Below are 5,141 nucleotides of genomic sequence, written 5' to 3'. Positions count from 1 at the left end.
GTGTGAAAAATTCCACATGGGCAGTGAAAAATCCACAGTGCCCGCAGTAGTCGCCTCGACTCCAAAATTTCTATTTAAAGTCGATACGTACTCCCGATTTCAGGATTCTCTTCTCCATCTTTTTCCCAACTTGAGAGAGGGCTTCAGCTATGGTTTTGAGGGGTATTAGCTAGGGTTTTGGAGAGGTTCTCATGGTCTCGACATCGCCATTCCTTAAGGAGAAGGTTGGTAGGGGAGCTTCCGCCGAGGCATATCCTATACCGGATGAGGGAATCCTTTGGACGCACGAGTGCAAAAGCACTCTCACAAGACCATCTATTACGACCATCGAGGGGTTTTTCTATGGATTCATTGCTTTTTACATTCTATTTCTTTTGATTGTACTCTAGCTCTATGGAGAGCCAACCCCTAGTGGGGTACTCTTGGGTATTTGTGAACCCTAGGATGTATTCGCTTCATTGAATCTCTTTTAATATGTTTTCAATTAATTGATGTTTATTGTGAGTTCCAACCTTGAATGCTTGATTGTATGAACATTTCCCAGAGTGACACTAGGGTGAGAGTTCTTGTTGGTAACCTTATAAGTGAGTGACACACACCACGAGTGTTAGACAAAGCTAGGGTTGGAGAGGGCTCGAGAGGGTTAGTCGAGAGCCGCTGAGCAGCTGAGGTCTAAGGAATGACCTGGGGCTTAGTTGCGAGTGCAACGGAGTGAAGCGTTGAGGTGATCTTAGTATCTAGGCCTTAATCATGGTTAGGGACCTTCCACTTGGACCAAAGGGTTAGGTCTATAATTAGGAACATGATTTATCACTTGGAATCTCTAGAGCCTCATCGTAAACTCTATGCAAGTGTGAAGTGTTGAGATTGTTCGATTTCTCTCCGGGATATGTATGGAGTTAGCATAGTTGACCTTTGATTTGGGGACTATGTAATGAAGGATTTCTATGACTCACTATTGCATTGATTAGGAAGCACTAATAGAGGGTTCTTGCACTTGAAGCAATCGCCCCTAGGCGGAGCATTATCCTAGTACCCCATCTTTATCGATTGTCTTACCTTCTCCTTTACTCGTGCTCTTACTTGTTGCTTTTTACCTTGAGAATTGAATCATTGTCACACTTTATCACTATTAATCTTTCACATAGCTAAGAAGTTTAATTAAGTGTTCTTATTCCCTACTCCCCTCGGATTCGAGCACCACTATCCGGGATTATTACTTCGACAAACCCTGCACTTGTAGGATATACGCAAGGGGACCTTGTCAAGTAGGCCATTGCCGGGGAGTAGGCGTTTAGAGATACTTTTGCACTTTTGTTTTCTTAGCTATTTCACCATACATTCTATTTCATATCTTCTTATTCTATCATCGCTCGATTTCTTTTTCTTTCTTTTTGGGCGTGTCCAGGTTATGACCCGAGGGAATCCCTCAACATTGATTAAAGGAGATCCTGAGCTTGAACGTACACTTAGAAGAAAAGGGAAAGAGCATGTGCAAGAACAATCTAATTTAGCTGATTTGGAAGTGGAAGGATCTGAAAACATGGCAGAATAGAATGAGAAACAGCGAACATTGTCCGATTATACCAAACCTTTTGTGTTGGGGATACAATCGAGTATCGTGTGTCCCCCTATTACAGCTCAGAACTTTGAGTTGAAGCCGGTATTCATCCACATGTTGCAGCAATTCACACAGTTCAACGGTTTGGCCTATGAGGATCCAAATAGTCATATAGAGAGTTTTCTCGAGGTGTGATATGTCAAGATAAACGGAGTAACGGATGATGCCATCAAGTTGAGAGCCTTCCCATTTTTCCTTAAAAAGGAGGAGCGGCAAGTCGACACCGACACGCATCCAAATATGCGTGTATGTACCGCAAGTCGCACGGTGTCGAAGCAATAATTACCCCGTGAGTGGGTAGTTGAATCCATAGGGAATGTAGCTACTAGTACTAACTTCTTCTCCGCTTTCAACCTAATGATAAATGGAAAGGTGTGGGTGATCTAATGTGCGAAGAAGTGAATAACAGTAGACGTAATATGCAAGGGTTAAAATGGATGGAGATCTCAATCAAGAAAAGTGAGGTATTCGGGCAATGTCTCCCTAGGATTCGTGTATTAGGTCCCGAATAAGCAAAGTGTTTCTATGATGAGTGTTAAGTCATGGAAATCCAAATATAATCGGATCCGGCCTCCCAATCACCGACTACTACTCCCCACGAGGTCCCGTGGAGAAATCACTCAATCTCAACACTCACACCACATATGACCGCAGCACTCTAGGGATTCCAAGAGGTGTATCCGATTCCTAAAGATTGATCCAATCCCTAATTCCCCGGCAAGGATCCTAACCCCCTACAAGGTCCCGAGCGAGAAATCTCTCAATCTCACACCTCACATCAAATATGGTTGCATAGAGCCTAAGGAACGGAGATAGAATACAATCAATCGGAAGTTAGAGGGGACACTCCACTATATCATGACTCACCCTCTCAACCCTCTTAAATCTTGAAGTTCTAACTCTAATGGAGACCCTCTCACATCAAAGTAACAAATCATGCAAACCAATGAACCACAACGATTAATTAAAACAAGCAAGCAATGAGGAATATAAGATTAAAACTTAATCAAACTCGGATTAAATAGAAAACACTAAGCAAATCCACAAAAAGATGAGAATCCTAGGGTTCATAAGCCCAAATACCCTCTAGGGTTTTAGCCTCCACTTGAGCAACATACAAAAACACAAGATCAATGAATGAAAGTACATTAAAACTATAGAAATAAACCCCTTATATATGAACCGATGGCCTCGATGGAGAGCTTCTGATCGCCTTGAAGGACCCACCGCAGTTAGGTTCACCGGTGGCTTCCTTGAAGCTACGACGGAGGAGGAATCGATCAAAGTTGGTGACGGCGTACCCAAAGCCGCAAAGACTCCTCTCCAAAACCCTAGCCGCCTCACCCTCAAGAGCCGCGACAAAAGATCGAAAAATAGGGTAAAACGGCTATTTATAGTCCCTTAGATCGCGCTCCGTCACGCTGCCCCTCACGCCTGCAGGTGGATTTTCCCACGCGCGCGCTGGTCGCAGAATTTCGACGCTGAATGTAAATTTGCTACGCGATCGCTATGTTGAAATTTCTACAATACTTTTTACAAAAACATGATCCGAACACTCTTCTTAAGGCACATGTCCGAGCATACGCCCATGTGGTAGGCTATAAAACTTTTCTTCATCGACGTATCTTTTAGAGGTCTCGCAATCTTCACAAAAGAGAAGGAATATGAAGATGTGGCTCGCTTTGTGCTCTTCCAACTAGTGAATTGACATGAATCTTCTTTTAAGTTGGCACACATCTCCACGCTTATGAACTGCCTTTCGTGTCTTGATCCTTGAATTGAACAAGAACTCCCAACATTGTGTCTTTATAGCCTATCTTTGCTTCCTTTACTCTTCAAGGCATTCACACTCTATATGCATAAAAGAACACCAAATACACAATATGAGACATAAAACCACAAGTAGAAATGATGCTCAATGCATGTAAATATATATAAAAATATGTCTACTCAAGCACTTATCAGCGCTACACTCATTACCTCAGAGCATCGATCACCACATGGGAGGAGATGGTAGAAGTTTTTCTTGCCCGCTATTTCCTCCCGAAAATCTACAAAGTTTAGGAATGAGATCTCATCCTTTGTTCAGTTGGAATTGGAGTCTCTATTTGAGACATGGGAAAGGTTCAAGGAGCTCCTGAGAAAGTGCCCGCAACACGTATCTCCTCGATGGATGATTGTTCAAAACCTTTTACAATGGTTTGAACCCGAGTACAACGCAACTCTTGGATGCGTAGTCAGGAGGTACCTTAGGTATCAAGACCCCGATGAAGCTCGCGCATTAATTGAAGAAATGGGGTTAAACAACTACCAATGGAATGTTAGTGAGAAGAAAAGTGGACGGCCTCCATGAAATAGATGCGTAACTTCATTAGCGGCTCAAGTGGGAGAGTTTGAGTAAGAAGTGTAGATCTTCTAACTCAAATAGAGTGGCGGCCGTGGACTAATTGCAACGGTGTGTGGAGGACATGCTCCCTCCGATCTGCCCTCGATTTCTATTGGTGATGGTTCTTCGTGGAGAACGCTGATTTTGTAGGTAATGGCATGAGACCTCAAGGAAAACCCATATAACAATACCTACAATTCGGTTGGAAGAATCATCCCAATTTCTCATGGAGTAATCGTGGGTCCACAAAAAGGCCATGGGGCCACTCGGTTTCCAACAACAACAAGCCTCTCAGGTGGAAAAACGTAGTCTCGTGTTTGGAAAACCCGACGATCGACTTAGAGAAGCACTTGGCTAGATTTGTGCAACTCGCAAATACAAGGTTTGAATCAGTCGAGGCTACACTCTCGCAACCACACCGCCTCTTTTCATAACCTTGAAAATCGTGGGCAAATTACGTAAGTCTCTTCCGAAAGGCCACATGGAAGCTGCACGAGCAACACAGTAGACCAACCCTCAGAGAGCATGGTGAAGGCGATCACTTTGAGAAGTGGTCATGAGGTCAAGCTAGGCTTCCAAGTGAGAAGCCAAAAGAACACGCACCCGATGTTATAGAGGTGGAAGAGGCGCATTTAGCAAAGAGAAAGAGGTGGCACCCCCACCTTTCAAGCCAAGAATCCCTTATCCCTCTAGATTGAAAAATGACCAAAAGGATGAATAAGACAACAAGTTCTCGAGTTTGTTCAAGCAACTCCACATCAATATCCCTTTGTCGATGCATTGGCCCAAAATGCCTAAGTATGGGTTCTCGAAAGACTTGTCGACCAACAAAAGGAAGTTGGAGGAGAAAGTGCTTCAGTTGATTTTTAGATGCTTCATGCTCTGTATTGCAAAAGAACATGCTGAACAAGAAGAAAAACCCCGAAAGCTTAATCATTCCGTGTAATATTGGCAATTTAGGTGAGGAAATGGCATTGCCGGACTCAGGGGCTAATATCAACGTCATGCCATACACTTTCTTTCAAAAGCTAGGCTTTCAGCAGCCTAGGCCTACTCGGATGACTTTGAAACTAGCTGACCGATCAGCAGTACATCCGAGAGGTAGATCATTGAAGACGTGCTTGTCAAGGTGGA

The 5,141-nt window shown here is 43.6% G+C and overlaps 1 non-coding gene across 1 annotated transcript; it reads right to left on the bottom strand.

Annotated features, from left to right (window-relative positions):
* Positions 1-3,677: 3,677 nt before the first annotated feature.
* On the bottom strand, positions 3,678-3,784 carry LOC120252274. Its single transcript, XR_005533818.1, has one exon. It is a non-coding gene; the product is annotated as a small nucleolar RNA R71 (small nucleolar RNA).
* Positions 3,785-5,141: the final 1,357 nt, after the last annotated feature.

Source organism: Dioscorea cayenensis, chromosome 20, assembly GCF_009730915.1.
Source record: "Dioscorea cayenensis subsp. rotundata cultivar TDr96_F1 chromosome 20, TDr96_F1_v2_PseudoChromosome.rev07_lg8_w22 25.fasta, whole genome shotgun sequence".
Lineage (NCBI taxonomy): Eukaryota > Viridiplantae > Streptophyta > Magnoliopsida > Dioscoreales > Dioscoreaceae > Dioscorea > Dioscorea cayenensis.
The sequence above is the reverse complement of the archived record's forward strand: the minus strand, read 5'-3'. Positions and strand labels throughout refer to the sequence as shown.